Raw genomic sequence first — 16,330 nt, forward strand, 5'->3', positions numbered from 1 at the left:
TTGAACCATCCCTGTGCCTCTGGGATGAAGCCCACTTGATCGTGGTATATAATCTTTTTAATATGTTGCTGTATTCAGTTCGCTAGTATCTTATTTAGGATTTTTGCATCTGTGTTCATGAGAGATATTGGTCTGTAGTTTTCTTTTTTTGTGTTATCTTTACCAGGTTTTGGTATCAAAGTAATATTGGCCTCGTAAAATGTATTAACTTCTGTGTTTCTTAGTTTTCACATTTTTAAAACTGGACAAATAATACCTACCTAATTAAGCTTAACTTAACCAATAAATAAAGTCAGGTATGTTGACAATCACAATTGAATTTCATATTTTTAAAAACCAGTTGAGAGATATTTCTTAGTCATTGGAGACAGGTTTAAAAACTCACTTATAAATTAATATGATTCAGTAAAGGAGCCCAGCTAAAAAAGGAAATTGTTTTGGACAGTATTTTAAAAACTAGATCCAGGCAATATTTCTTACAACTTTTCAGAGCTGTGTGATGATTTTAAAACCATATTTATAGAAACAATTTCCTGACTTAAAATTAATTTTGGTATTATATGGTATTTACTTAGAAATAACTTTTTCTGGTTTCAAAAATATTAAAAGCATGTTAAAACAAGAACTGTAAAAACAATTTGAACATTATTTAGAATGAAATTTTAGAGTATCGTGGCAAGAAGGCAAACCTTGCAATGGACTGTAATTGAAAGTTCATATGAAAAAGTGGATTTACCCAAGATGATAATTAACCATGTGCCATATAAATCATAACTGTTCTCAGCACCCCAGGCATCTCTCTCTCTCTCTCTCTCATTTGATTCTTTTTGTATCTAACTATTGAATTTTGTCTTTCCTTCAGAACCCAACTTAAAAACCAACTCTTATAGTGCCTAGTAGATTGTAGGGGCACAATATTTTTTTTTCCAAGAAGTCTTATCAATTTTCTTCCACCTTCCTCTATTCTCTGTTACTAATCACCATTTTTCTCATTTTTAGACCTGTTGTCAGCTTCATGGCACAGAGTGACAAGATTTAGACTGGTATCACTGGCTCTTATGCCAAAATGAACTGTAGGATGATGTGGATTTCATCTTTAAGGAAATCTTTCTATTCCTTACTGCATGGTGTTTTCTACACAGGACACAGGATGGACTCAATAAGTGTGTGCATGTAACAGAATTACTCTTAGCTGATCGTTTTCAAAGTTGATTTCTAAACAGACAGGTAGATTCCCTCTTGTGCAACGCCATTTGTATCTCCTGGCATTCATCCCTTATCCTGGAACATGAAATTATGTGGGATTCATGGTTTCCATCCCATGTTCTTGCAGCCATTGACAGCATTCAATTTAAGACATAATAGGTACTCCACCTGTAGGTAGATAACTTGTTCCACAGCAGATTTAAATTGACCAGAAAGATCATTTTAAAATTCTCTCCCTAGACATCTCACTGTGAGAAAGTCTGGCTTTTGTGAATATCATCCAAAGAGTGACATGGTGCAATGAGAAGGGCTTGAGCTTTAAACCCCATCTCTGAAATTTACTACCTCAGTCACTTTAATGATAATTGATTATTTATAATCTGACATAAACCCCCAAAACAACCGAATGCAGTAGGTCCTAGTCCCAAATCCCATGCCCGTTTTACCAGAAAAGAAACTAAGGATCAGAGTCAACTTTCTTCCCAGTCACACAGCTAGTTAATGATTTGTGTCAGAATTGGAGCTCAAGGCAGTGAAACTCAAGCCCTGACTCTGAACTTCAGTGTCATACTGTTTCATAAGTTTCTTAGCCTATTTCTGTTTTCTCATCTTAAAAACCAAACATAATTTCTCTATCATTGGGTTGTTGAGATAGCTTTCTTTCACCTGGAATTATGGAACCTCGTTAAGCTAAATCAGTCTGATTTAGGGAACATTCAGTGTAATGCCCCAAATTTCATCCTGTTTTTCTAACCAATCATTGTCTTCCCAATGACCTAAGTGTTCCTTGGATGTAGAATTGAGTCTACAAGAGAAAGCAAGATACCTTGTTGGTCCCCAGCAATTTAAACACATTTACTGTGAGCGATTGGGGACTTTTAAAAGAGCACTTGCCATGTTTTACTGACAATAGGGTTTCCCTTTACAAATAGAAGCAATTGTGTTAATTTATATATGTATCAACCTGTGATGGGTTAGCTGTGTATTAACCGCTGATGAGGAAAACAGAAGTCTAGAAGGGGAAAACTGCCTTCAGTTTGACAAAGGAAAGGAAGTCTTACTCCTGTTTCCAACTGAGAGAAATAATGAGGAAAAAAGTACAAAGGACCTACAGCAACATTGCTAAACTCCTTCTTTTTCTACAACAAATAGTCAACATCCAGTGACAATATTATGATGTTGATTTTTTTTTAAAGCTGGTACATCATGAAGTTTCATTTCTTTTTTTTCTCTGTTCTTTACATGTGGTGATATAAGGCCAATGAATTTGTATTTTTTTTGATGAATCATTGCCTTTTGAGCCTCTTCCTAACTTTTATTCAACTATGATACCATGGAGCCTTTTTTTGTTTGTTTTTTTGGTCTTTTGTTTAATGGAAAAACTTGAAGTTCTAGTGCCTGCAATCCCCTTTCTGCCTTTCTGATACTGGGAAAACGGAATTTCTCTGAAATTAGTTTCCTTATTTACAAATGTTAGTTCTGAAACATTTAGCAAGCTCACCTCATGTAACATACATTGTTAGGAGGTACATAAGGAGGATAGTATTGCTACCCAGATTCCTCCACAAAATCTTTGCAAGATGAAGTGCCCCAGCTCTCCATCCAATTTCAAAGGTCAGTAATTCTCATTCTGAAGAGGTGCTACAAATAAAAGTTTTTTGTGAACTAAGCGCACTACAAATACTAGTGATGGAGATGATAGTGATGAGGATGGCAATGGTGATGGCCATGAGAAGGAGAAAGGTGCTGTGAATAGTTATTATTCTGTTTTTAGTAAAGAGTTAATGCAGCTTTTCTAGACTTGCTGAGGATTTTGAAGAGGCAAAAAGGAAAAAAAAAAACCTTTATGGGCATGGAAATGCGATAGAGAATGGGAGTTTTGGCCTCTATCTAATAAGAGGTTGCTTCATGGAGTCTATAACACATAGATAAACATTGAGTTCAAGTTCTCAGAGGTGAGTCTTGAGATCTCTATTACATGGGACAATAAGTAGCTTCTTATCATATTTTACAGACAAGATCTCAGGCAGAGTTAGATAGAAACTCAGATATGTGAGGGCCTGCTGAATTGTTTGTAATTTTCTAAGTTGCTCAATGAAATTTGCCAGCTGAATTTTTTTTCAGATCATCTCACTGGAAAAAGCAGTCCCAGAACTGATTACCTGACCCTCTACATACTATTATTTTTAGTACATTGAGCGTTTTGCCATAAAAGATAAAAATGAGATGCTTGACATCCACTACTAGTTTGTTTCTTGCATTAAATAAGATTAAAATCTAAGAATTAGAAATTTTCATCTTTCACTTTTTAATATATGATATAGATACAGCTTCTAAAAAGAGTCTCAAAGTCATTACACTCTATTACTATAATTCCTAAAATACCCATAATTGAATTTCTAAATTAGATAGCTATGATTATATCACATCATGATTCCTAATAAAGGCAAGATTCAGAACTCCACAGCCAAATATCCATTTAACTTTTTGTAATGATGTGTCCTTGGATACAATCAGTGTTGATAAGAATTCAAAATAAGTTTTCAAAATTATTTGTATAGATGCAAATCCAAATGCTTAATGCCAGATATATTTGTTTCCTATTGTTGCTGTAACAAATTACCACAAACGATGGCTTAAAACAATACAATTTCATTCTTACAGTCCTAGAGGTGAAAAGTCCAAAATTAATTTCACCAGGCTAAAGTTAAGTGTTGGCAAAATTGGTTCCTTATAAAGGCTCTGAGTGGAGAGCCTGTTTCCCATTTTTTTCAGCTGCGAGTAGCAACCTGTGTTTAGCTGGTGTCCCTTTCTTCCATCTTCAAAGCCTACTTCCATCATCACATCACCTTCTCTTCTTTGGTCAAGAGTCCCTTTGACTACCTCTTATAAAGATACTTATGATATACCATGTAGGGCCCCCAGCATAATCCAGAATAATCTCCCCATCTCAGTATTCTCAATTTAATCACATTTGCAAAGTCCCTTTTTCCATATCAGTTAACATTCGCAACAGGTTCTGAGGATTAGGATGTGGATATTTTGGGGAGCCACTATTCTGTCTTCCACACAGGTGGATTATGCATTAATTACAAACCTCAGCCAGATTTCTTACTACATGGAAATGATGAAACAATTTTTTATTTCGTTTTTTGGTTTGTTCATCACAGTGAGTTCCATGAAGAACTCTGACTAGAACAACTAGCGTTCAAGATCAAGAGGCAAGAAAGAATAGAATAAAAGAGAAAGTAATAACTGAAAAAGTTCCATCATACACCCCTCAGATTAACTGGGCACTAGACAATTTTATATCTGAAGAGAATTTTGCTGGCCTCAATCTCCATCTCTTTAGTTAAAAACACACGCAAAGCCAGTGGAAGCCAGCTAGTGTTGAAAATCTTTAGGAGTACGTAAAAGATACTCAATGTGTTAGTTTTTTGTCCAAGTAGTTCCTCCTAGAACAATTTTCTTTTTTTAGTTCTTTGATACTAACATGAAAAATCCAATCTGAAGGCTGATTCAGAACAATCCCCTAAAAAAGAAGCTCAGTTTTTCAGGAATAGCTAATTCCTGGAACTTGAGATAGGTTCTCAAATATCTTAACCAAGTGTGTGCAATCTGACTAGTCTGTAGGACACCCGTAAGTATATTTGAAAGAGCCTTTAACCCGATTTAGGATGAACCAAAGATATAAATTAACCTTATTTGTAAAATGCAAATCTATCACAAGAGAAATCTTCATTTGACCTTTGAGGTGATGATTATGAGACAGGGAGAGTTCGATTTTCCAACATTTAGTATCTTATCCCTTAAAAGACAGGTGGGGAGTGGGAAGGGGTTAGAGGTTGGAGGAGGGGGAAATTTGACCTTAACAATTGCTATGGATTTGAGAACCTTGAGTCCACCTCTAAGTATTGAATGCAAAGGAAGAGCAAGGAAAGGGGAAAATGGGTAAAGATAACTGGTCCCCACTTCAGTGAAAAGGCAGAGGTTTATACTATTTGTAACATGAGGATCTTCACATTTCCACATTTAAAGTAAGCTGTGTGTGTGTGTGTGTGTGTGTGTGTGTTGATATTAAATGTAATATCAGAAGTTCAGGTGACAGTATCTGGTGACTCCTTTACAAACCATTTAGCAAAATAGAGCAAGCTTTATTTTGTAAAGCAATGCAGGAGGATATTTTATTTTTCAAGACAATTTATGACATGCACTAAAGTAATGCAGATCTGCTCATCAAAAGGTTAACTTAAAGCTCTATTTTCCACTGTTGTCATTACTGAGCATACGGGGAAAGTGGTTTGAACTCCAAATAGTGTTCTCCCCACCCAAAATTTGAAATATTCTTCCCAATAATAGCATGGCATGGTGTTCTTCATCTGTCTCAATAGTTATGTTCCTAAATCCAGACTACATTTTTATAACTCAAATTGAATGTTAGTAATCTCAAACTCCCCACTATGTAAAGAAATGTGCGTGTGTGTATGTGTGTATGTTAAAAGCAGGTCACAGATATGTTATTTACAATGATAAAAAAAAATACTGAGGCATTGGAAGAAGTAGTGATTGGCCCAAAAATTGACCAACAGGCAATTCTAGCACTGGGAACACACACCAAGACTTTTGACTTCCAGCCAGGACCATGAAAAATATCCCAACTTCCTTCCCTAATGCTGAATAATTTTTTATTAAAATTATTGACTGTAGATTTACAATATAAGAAAAACAATTAAGCCTTTTTATCCTCCAAGACATTGTTTCAAACACAAATTCTCTGTAAAATTGTTTCAGTTGTATACTTTGTCATGTCCTATGTTGACCCAGCCTTAGTTAATAAATGAATTTAGTTTTGTTTTGTTATTTGGTTAAGTCTTATCCAGCCCTTTTCCCTGGCAGTCAAGGGAATCGCACCATTCATCCTGAACTGAGCATGCTGATTTGCTACTTTTTAACTCAAAGATTAGCTTTGCACTTGGGGAATCTTTGGGTAGCACCACACCCACCCTACAGAATTCTGCGATTAATTTCACTTATGAATTCAAAGGGTTTACAGCTGTCTTCACAGTTAAATAAGGATTTAGTGAAATGTTACCCTCCCCAGTGACAGAGACAATTCCCCAACCAGCAGGACTTCTGTACTCCCAGAGGTAGATGGTTTGACCAAGGAGGATGAAATTAGCACATACACAAAACATACCATCTGAGACTTTCAGAAAATGCAGATCCAAGGGGAAATCTTAGAGCATAAATTACTTCGAGGTTTTTTTTTTTCCCCCTATATCTTAGTTGGAGAGATTTGTGTTCTTTCGCATGCACAGCTGTGAAGTCTCTGGGGGAATTTCTTGCTCTTTTTCATTTTTGCGTATCAGCCAAAAAACAAGATCTAAGCATCAAATGTTGTACCCATATGATGTGAGTGGATTTTCCAAAGGATGCTAGGCAGGAAACTGATTAAATTTCAAGGCAGACATTCTGACAGCTAGGCAGCACCACAGATAGATAGCATGATGAGAGAAGAGACAGATGAACAGGTGGGATCTAGGGCTTTGTTTTGTGGTTATGTTTGTTGTTATTGCTGTTTGTTTGTTTAGTATTCATTCTGGCTCTAACCCTTTTTTATAGACTTGGCAAAATTAATGCAACTTTGTTATCTCAATTGTACTGGTGAGATATGTATTCGTTGCATTAATAAATCAGTGAACAAACCTGAAAATTAATCTTTGCTGTGACTGACCAAGCAATTTGGTCTCTACTCCTTTATCTCCTGTCTAATGACTTAGTCTAAATACTCTAAGATTTATTCTGGTTTCAAATATTAATAGTTAACATTTACAACACACTATGGGTTGGGCACTATTCTGGGTATTTCCATATACCAACTACTTTAATCTTCACAAATCCTTAAAAGTAATAGCATTAGCTACATTTAACAGGTGAGGAACCTGAGACAGAGAAGTTAAATAACTTCTCCAATGTCATACAAGTTGTAAGTGTCAGAATCAGAATTTAACTAAAAAGATCAACTCTAAACTTCATGCTTTAACCAAAATTCTATATTGCCTCTCTAAAATGCTATGGGGAAAAAGTGAGGAAGAAAATTTTTATGTACTACATCAAACTGGATCTTACCGAAATGTAAACATTTTGTTTTAATTAGCAAACAGAACACTGACCATATCTTTGAATTCCACTCCAGTCTTAATGCTTGTTCCCTTCCAGAAACCAATCCTATGTCTTGGTACCTCACTTTTTATGCCATATTTGGCCCTTATCCTAGGTCTCTGCATGTGGCTTGGTGATGATAGACAAGAAGGCATTGTGTATTATTTAAAAAGAAAGAGAAGCAGAAAGTTGAGCATCACACTTTTGGGGGATGCGTAGAAATGTCCTGGGTGTTAAATGAAAGTCCAATAGGAAACAGATCACACATTCGAATTAAAGTAATTAAGAGAGTTTATTTATCAAGGGACAATTTATGTGGAGTTTAAGGGAATCATCGGAATAATACACCAACCTGGGATTAGTAGCAACAGAGCTGTTACCTGTTACCACCCTGCTGGTCTGAAGGAAAGAAAATGGTTACCAGAACCACGAAGACAGTTTTGTTGAGCATCCACCTTTAGGGGAGCAGCGATCTGGGATGGAGGGGCACAGCCATCCTGAGGCAACTCCGTAGGGAGAGGATGAGGATTAAATACCTGACCTATTTTTTCTCTCTGATCACCTGGAAAGGCTCCCCACTGGGGAGGACAAACCCAAGAGGAAAGCATAAAGCAAAGGAGTCAGTTTGTGTAATCCAAACAGATTAGCTTCCTTGGGAAGGAAGTAGGGTGGAAAATAATGTAGAGTATATAGCAAGAAACAAATGAAGATGCCTGGCAGACCTACATCAAATTGCTATTCACAAGAGAGCTTCTGTGGGTCCAGGGAGATTAGCTTTGCCCAGAAATAAATTTTGAAATACAACAGGTAGCCCCAAACTACCTGTCCAAACCCCAAGAACCTTTAATACTTAGCATATTATTTGGTTTTATCATCTTTTCTGAACAAAATATCTTTCTTGTATGTCATTTTAAAGAAATTTATTCCTTCATGCTGTAATATAAGACCTAGAACGCAAAATATTATATTTTTTCCTAAGAATATTGTTTGAAATTTTCACTTATGTAACCAATGCAATTTTAATGTCAAACCCATTCTACCAACAGACCTTCCACCAAGCGGCAGGCCATAAGAATTACTAGTTTTCTCACTGAAGTACTGAGAACTTTCAAAGAGAAAGAAACAATATTCTGCATTCCTGTGGCACCCAGCAACAAAGCACCTAGCAGCTTCATATCCATTGCATCAAAACACCCTTTCATCCTTTTATTAGGTTTGTTTTCTTCTGTTCTGTTTTTCCAGTTAATAAACCTTAAGAGAAAAAAGGTTAGGTTACTACCTGAGATCATATAGTAGAATGAAGATGGGAAGTGGAAGAAATCTAGGAATCAACAGCAATTATACCTCAAGCAGCAACTTCTGACTCTGAGGTCAAGAATCTGGCTACAGAATGGTTTCTTCTGATTCAGAAAACAAATAGAATTGTGTATATCCAGAGAGCCCTTCAGTTATAGAGCCTATATTAGTCAAAATAGGCCAAGAAATGCTGTACCAATAAGCAACTCTAACATCAGAGCGGTTTGCACATAACAAAATCTTCTGGGGTCCGGCATCTCTTCTGGTCTCCCATCCAAGTGATCAATCTGGGATCGAGGCAGTTTTAGTTTTGTAGTTATGTCATCAGGAACATATGACCTTCAGGTTGCTTGCCACAGTAGAGGAAGAGAGAGCTCGAGGCTGTTAAGTGGAAGTGATGCATTTAAATGCTTTAGCCAAGAGTTGACATCACTTCCACTTAACAGCCTTTGGTCCTTTCTGTTAGAGCTGGAAAATGTGGCAGGGGTATTTGGGGAGAAGTAAATATCTCTGCTACAGTCCCACCTCCAAATAGTTACATAGGCAGTTTAACAAGATCTTATTATGTTACAAATCTGATGAGGTCACTACCCCTTGCCTTGTTTATTTTTGTAGCCTTTAGAGGGCTTAGTATATGATCTTGGTTATAGCAAGCATTCACTAATATTGATGGTTGATTGATAAATTATTAAGTTTATTTTCTTGTGGTACCTAAATTATAAAATTTATGCTTGTGGTATAAAAAAAATATGCATGTGACATCATGCATAATCAGTGGATGAGATATCAGCTTGAAGCTTCCATGGCTTCTGAAATCAGCCAACTCTATTATCTGATGACCAAAGGGCGAGCAGTCTTTCTGATGATGAGACGTATCCACTAAGAATGGAATTCCCAAGTGTGCCAGCGGCCACCTTAAAAGCAAGGATAGACTATAGCAAGAAACGGGGAGGAGGAGAGAAAACAGCACAGAACTCTGTTTAGTGAGAGATAGCAGGAAGTTTTTAGAAATTTATTCATACTTGGTGATATAGGCTATTCCTGTGACCATTACACATTAAACCATAGTAATATCTTTAGGTGCTGCATTTTTTGCTAGGAAGACGATCATTATAAAATCATATTTCTATTCACAATATTTTTTGAGTCCTTAATCAAATATGTGCCAAGGACTGTGCATGAGAAAATCTCCTAAAATGGTTCAATATTGGAAGCTTCACTTGCTCTCCGGAGAGGGATCCTAGACTACCTGAGGCTTGCTAGGATCTCCCAGAAAAAGACCATATTTTGTAAGTCCCTAAAGTTAATCCTGCCAAGTTCTAATCAGCTCTACTCCTAGAGGTCGGCTCTTGGGGTAATATCAGACATTCCATCAAGTTCAGCACTACCTCCTTTTCCAAATGTATGTTTTCAAAGGCTTGCTACTTTTTTTTCCTAATATGAAGTATCTTAAATTTGATAACTATGAGTTGTCAGTGAGACTATTATAAATTGCCATCGATGATGCAGTTGTTTTTCAAAAGCACTCCATCACACTTGTCGTTTGGAAATAAAAGCCACATTTTTGTGTGACACACAGAACAAATTGCACCAGACAAATCAAAGCACTTGGGCAACTAATGCCTTTAGCTCAGTTCTCCCAATTCCTCATGATTTTTTATTCAGTTTCTCTTCATGTTCTTCTTTTTTTTAATTCGAATTTTTCACCTCAAAGGAATTAACTAATGTAGAAGTATTAATGTAGAAGAATCCAAAGTATTCTTGTTCACTGTGAAGTTTTTAAGTGATACAAATTTTGTACTCCCTGCCCCAGATTATAGTTCACAAGGCAGAGAACAGACCAACAAGTTTAAGGCAATGTAAAAAATCATCATGCTTTTAAAAAATTAATCTCAGTTTTAAACCCACTAAAGTCTTAAAAATATCTATTGATCTAAACAGAAGAAACACCTGAAGCCCTGAGGCAGAGTAGCTTTCCAAAAAAAAAAAAAAATTAATATTTCATGTGTAAGGAATTTTTCAAGGTACATATCAGTTCTCAAAAACAGTGAGATAGGTCTGTTGAGTTCTATTGGGGGGAAGGGTGTCAGGTAAATTCTAAACATTTTACACCTTCTTTCTTGGTCAGCAAAAGCACCATACTCTGAAAACAATGAGATTTCTACATCTGTAATATAAAAGAAATAATAATAACTGTTAACGCTCCTTAAGTGCATACTGTATACTGGGCTCTATATTAAGCACTTTACCTGAATTATAATTCTTTTTATTACATTAACACTTTGAGATGTATGCTCTTGCCCTATATTACAAGTGAGGAAATGGAGGCCTAGAGAAGTTATTGCTGTTGTACAACTAGTACGTAGTGAAGTAAGTATTTAAATTGGATTTAAAAAAATTAATAGACTTTTTTAGAGCAGTTGTAGGTTCACAGCAAAATTCAGTGGAAAGTACAGAGAGTTCCTATATAACCCCTACCCCCACCTCCTAAATATACAACCTTGCCTACTATCCATACCTTCCACCAGAGTGATACATTTGTTGTAATCAGTGAACCTACATTAATACAGCAGTATCACTCAAAGTCCACAGTTTATATTAAGGTTCACTCTAGGTGTTCTACAGTCTTTGGGTTTTAACAAATATGTAATGACACGTATCTACCATTACAGCATCACTCAGAATAGTTTCACTGCTGTAAAAATCCTCTGTGCTCTGCCTTTTCATCCCTCTCTTACACTAACCCCTGGGAACCACTGATCTTTTTACTGTCTCCATAGTTTTCCCTTTTCTAGAATGTCATATAGTTGGACTCGTACAATATGTATCCTTTTCAGATTGGCTTCTTTCACTTAGTGTTATGCATTTAGTTTCTCCCTATCTTTTCATAGCTTGATAGGGCTTTTTTTCTTTTTTAGCTTTGAATAAGATTCCGTTGTCTGCATACACACAGTTTACGTATTCATTCATTTACTGAAAGACATGTTGATTGCTTCCAAGTTGTAACGATTCTGAATAAAGCGTCTATAAACATCCATGTACAGGGATTTGCATGGATGTAAGTTTTCAGCTCCTTTGAATAAATACCAAGGAGCATGATTGCTGGATTGTAGGGTAAGAAAATGTTTAGTTTTGTAAGAACCCACCAAAGTGTCTTCCAAAGTGGCTGTACCATTTTTCATTTCCACCAGAATGAATGAGAGTTCCTGTTACTCCACATCCTCTCCAGTATTTAGTGTTATCAGTGTTTTGGATTTTCACCTTTCTAATAAGTGTATGGTGATATCTTGTTTTAATTTGCAATACCTGATGACATATGGTGTGAAGCATCTCTTCATATGCTTCTTTCTATCTGTATCTGTGATAAAGTGTCTATTCAGATATTTTGTCCATTTTAAAGTTGGGTTGTTCATTATCTTGTTGTTGAGTTTTAAGAGCTCTTTATATAATTTGGATAACAGTTCTTTATCAGATGTCTTTTGGAGGAGACATTACAACTGATACCGCAGAAATACAAAAGACCTAAGAAAGTACTGTGAACAGTTATGTGCCAACAAATTGGATAGCCTATAAAAAATGAATAATTTCCTAGAAACATTCAATGTACCAAAATCGAATAATTAATGGAAAATCTGAACAATCCAATAATGAGTAAGGAGATTGAATCAATAATCAAAAACCTCCCAACAAAAAGAGTCCAGGACCAGATGGCTTCACTGGTGAATTTTACAAAACATTTAAAGAAGAATTAACAGCAGTCTTTCTCAAACTCTTATAAAACCGAGTTTTCCCAAACTCATTTTCTGAAAGGAATATTATTCTGATACAAAAGCCAATAAAGACAATACCAGAAAAGAAAACTATAGGCCACTATCCCTAATAAATCTAAATGCAAAAATCTTCAAATTCATCAACACAATAAAAGAATCATATACCATGATCAAGTGAGATTTTCCCTGGGATGCAAAGGTTATTCGACATATGCAAATCAATACATTTTATACAACAACAGCACATTAACAGGAGAAAGGATGAAAATCATATGATGATCTGAATTGATGCAGAAAAAACAATTAACAAATAAAACATCTTTTCATGATAAAAACACTCAACAAATTGGATATAGAAAGAACATACCTCCACATAACAAAGGTCATATATGACAAGCCCACATCTGACATTATATTCAATGATGAAAGGTTGAAAGCTTTTCTTCTAAGATCGGAAAAAAGATAAGATGCCTACTCTTGCAATTTTTATCCAACTTAGTACTAGAAGCTCTAGCCAGAGCAATTAGGCAAGAAACAGAAATAAAAGCCATCCAAATCAAAGGAAAGAATTAAAATTATCTTTGTTTGCAGATAATATGATCTTAGACATAGAAAACCTTAAGACCCATCAAAAAAATGTTAAAACTAATTAATAAACTCAGTATAGTTGCACAATACAAAATGAACATACAGAAATTAGTTGCATTTCTATACACTAATAATGAACTATCTGAAAAGTAAATAAAGAAAGCAGTCCCATCACAATAGTATCAAAAACAATAAAATGCTTAAGAATAAATTTATCTGAGGAGGGTGAAAGATCTGTAAACTGAAAACTATAAGACTCTGGTGAAAGAAATCCAAAATGATACAGACAAATAGAAAGATATCTTGTGTTTCTGAATTGGTAGAATTAATATCGTAAAGTGTCCATACTACCCAAAGCCATCTATACATTCAACATTACAATGATATTTTTTCACAGAAATAGAAAAAACAATTCTAAAAATTACATGGAACCAAAAAAGACCCTGAAAATTGAAAGCAATCCTGAGAAAAAAGAGCAAAGCTGGAGGCATCACACTTCCTGATTTCAAACTATACCGCAAGGCTATTATAATCAATACTTCAAAAAAAACAGAGAGACACATATACCAGTGGAAGTGAATCAAAAGCCCAGAAATAAACCCATGCATATATGGTCAACTGATATTTGATGAGAGAGCCAAGAATCTTCAATGGGGAAAGTTAGTCTTTTCATAAATGGTGTTGAGAACACTGGATAATCATATGCAGAAGAATGAAATTTGACCCCTATTTTACACAATTTACACAAATTAACTCAAAATGCATTAAAGACTTAAATGTAAGAGCTGAAACTATAAACTTCCTAGAAGAAAAGAACAAAATGGCTCCTCAACATTGGTCTAATTTTTATTTCTTTTCTTCTGCCTATTTTAGATTTAATGTACTCTTCTTTTTCTAGTTTCCTAAGGTGGAAGCTTAGATTACCAATTTTAGATCTATCTTCTTTTCTCATGTATTCAGTCAGTGTTATACATTTCCCTCTAAACATTGTTTTACTGCATTTCACAGATTTTGGTAAGTTGTATTTTTATTTCAATTGAGTTAAAATTTTTTCATTTCTCTTGAGAAATAAAAGATGTGACTACAGATATCTCATCAGGACATCCTGAGAACCATTCAAAATTTTGTCATTTAAGACTTTGATCCATGCATTATTTAGAAGTGTGTTGTTACTCTCTAGTATACTGGGATTTTCTAGCTATCTTTTTGTTATTGATTTCTAGTTAATTCGAGTGTAGTTTGAGAGCATACATTGTATAATTTTTATTCTTTTAAATTTGTTAAGGTGTGTTTTATGGCCCAGAATGTGATCTGTCTTGATGAATTTTCCACATGAGCTTGAAAATAATGTGTATTCTGCTGTTGTTGGATGGATCATTCTATAGATGTCCGTTATATCTGGTTGGTTGGTGGTGCTGTTGAGTTCAATTATATCCTTACTGATTTTTCTACCTGCTAAATGTGTCCCTTTCTGATAGAAAGGTGTTGAAGTCTCCAACTATGATACTAGGTTCATCTATTTTTCCTTAGATTTCTATCAGTTTTTGCCTTATGTATTTTGATGCTCTGTTGTGAGTACATATACACTAAAGATTGTTACATTTCTTGGAGAATTGACTCAGGTAGTGCCCCTCTTATCTCTGATAATTTTTCTTGCTCTAAATTCTGCTTTGTTTGAAATTAATATAGGTGCAGCAGCTTTCTTTTGATTAATGTTAATATGGTAAACACAATATGTTTCTAAAATTCTCTCTTAATCTAAGAAGCCACATATCTCAACATAAGCCACATATCTCATCAGGACATCCTGAGAACCATTCAAAATTTTTTCAGTTAAGACTGATTGCCCCATCTACTTCTCAAAGATGCTCCAGGGAGAGGATAGACATCCACTATCCTAGCCTGTGCTAAACAACTATACAAAAATAAAAAATTTAGCACCTTGCTCTTCAAGGAACAAATGTCATTTAGGAACCAATCCTGAGATTTGCCAGCACTAGACAATGTTTAAGAAAGGTTTAAAACTAGAGGTTCATGCCATGACTCACAATGTTCAGAATATCTGAAAAATAGAGTGATTGAGAAAATTATGAAGAATGCCTTATCTTAACTATCTGTCAAAGATCATCCTTGCATTACTGTCCTGTTGTATTAGTCTTGAAGTTAGTCCTTTGACCCTGGAACTTATTGTTGCCTGTATAAGACATGTATGCCATAGAAGAAAAGTTGACATAGATGAAGATGGATTTAAAGCATTTGTAATTCTTTCCGATGGATATGTGAAGAGCTCTAAATGTCTTGCAGAGCACCAAAAAGGTTTTTGGAAGGGAGACAAGACAGATTATGTACATGTATACAGGACCTCCCTTTAAGTTTGATTTTGCCAATATTCTGCACTGGATATTGAATCATAACTTCATTACAGCCTATAAAAATATTATGAAGTTGAAGACTTTGAAGAGGTTGGCATTATGTGATACCCTTATTTGTACATTGAATTAACTTTCCATCATCAGTTCAAATACATTTATTGACCAAAATGGCAGACATTGAGTGTAGACTTTCTGTTGATACCAATGAGAAGAAGATTCAACCAAGTTTCTTCACTGCCGCTTTTAAATCACCAGAGACTTGGTTGTTGCAGAGACTTAGACTTCTAGCTCTAATTCACAGGACTCTGCAGAAGTTGAGAACAAAAGACACAATTATGTGATTGAACTATAATTACCCAGAAGTATTGGGAAACAGAGTTCCAGGCTTGAATTGGCAGAATTTTAAAGTAGTACATTTGTGGTATAGTAAAGATATAGAAAGCAAGATTTGATGTACAAATATTTTATTGCTGTTCGTTTGCCTTTTATAATAAAAACAATAACAATAACAACAAAGCTTTTGCCAGTTTTAATGCTTTTTACTTCTTAGTTGTTTAGATAAAGAAAGACCGGCCTAACCCATTCTGGTTTAGAATACAAGGCTTTCAAATCTAAAATGGTTAAAGTTTCTTATGAATATCTTCAAAATTAAGTATAAAAATATAGTCAGGCATTGTCTGTATTTTCTTTGAAATAGGTGTTACTAAGTTTGTGGCCAGAACTATTATATAAGAGACTCGTTTATAATTTTGATTTTTCTTCTTGAAGTAGAAAAATTACCAGCAGCCTTCTGATTGTGATGTGAGAAGCAGGCGAAAGAAAGTTGCATGTTAAGTATAACATACAACTAGCCTTTAAATAATACCATTTGATACCAATGATTATACAAAAAACACTTGTTTGATGTAGGACACTTGAGATAAGCCTGATTCTAAA

At 35.1% G+C, this 16,330-nt stretch overlaps 1 pseudogene; it reads left to right on the top strand.

Annotated features, from left to right (window-relative positions):
* The first annotated feature begins 7,589 nt into the window (after positions 1-7,589).
* On the top strand, positions 7,590-15,674 carry LOC102892371 (annotated as a pseudogene).
* Positions 15,675-16,330: the final 656 nt, after the last annotated feature.

This window comes from Pteropus alecto, unplaced genomic scaffold (genome assembly GCF_000325575.1).
Source record: "Pteropus alecto unplaced genomic scaffold, ASM32557v1 scaffold95, whole genome shotgun sequence".
In the NCBI taxonomy this organism is placed as follows: domain Eukaryota; kingdom Metazoa; phylum Chordata; class Mammalia; order Chiroptera; family Pteropodidae; genus Pteropus; species Pteropus alecto.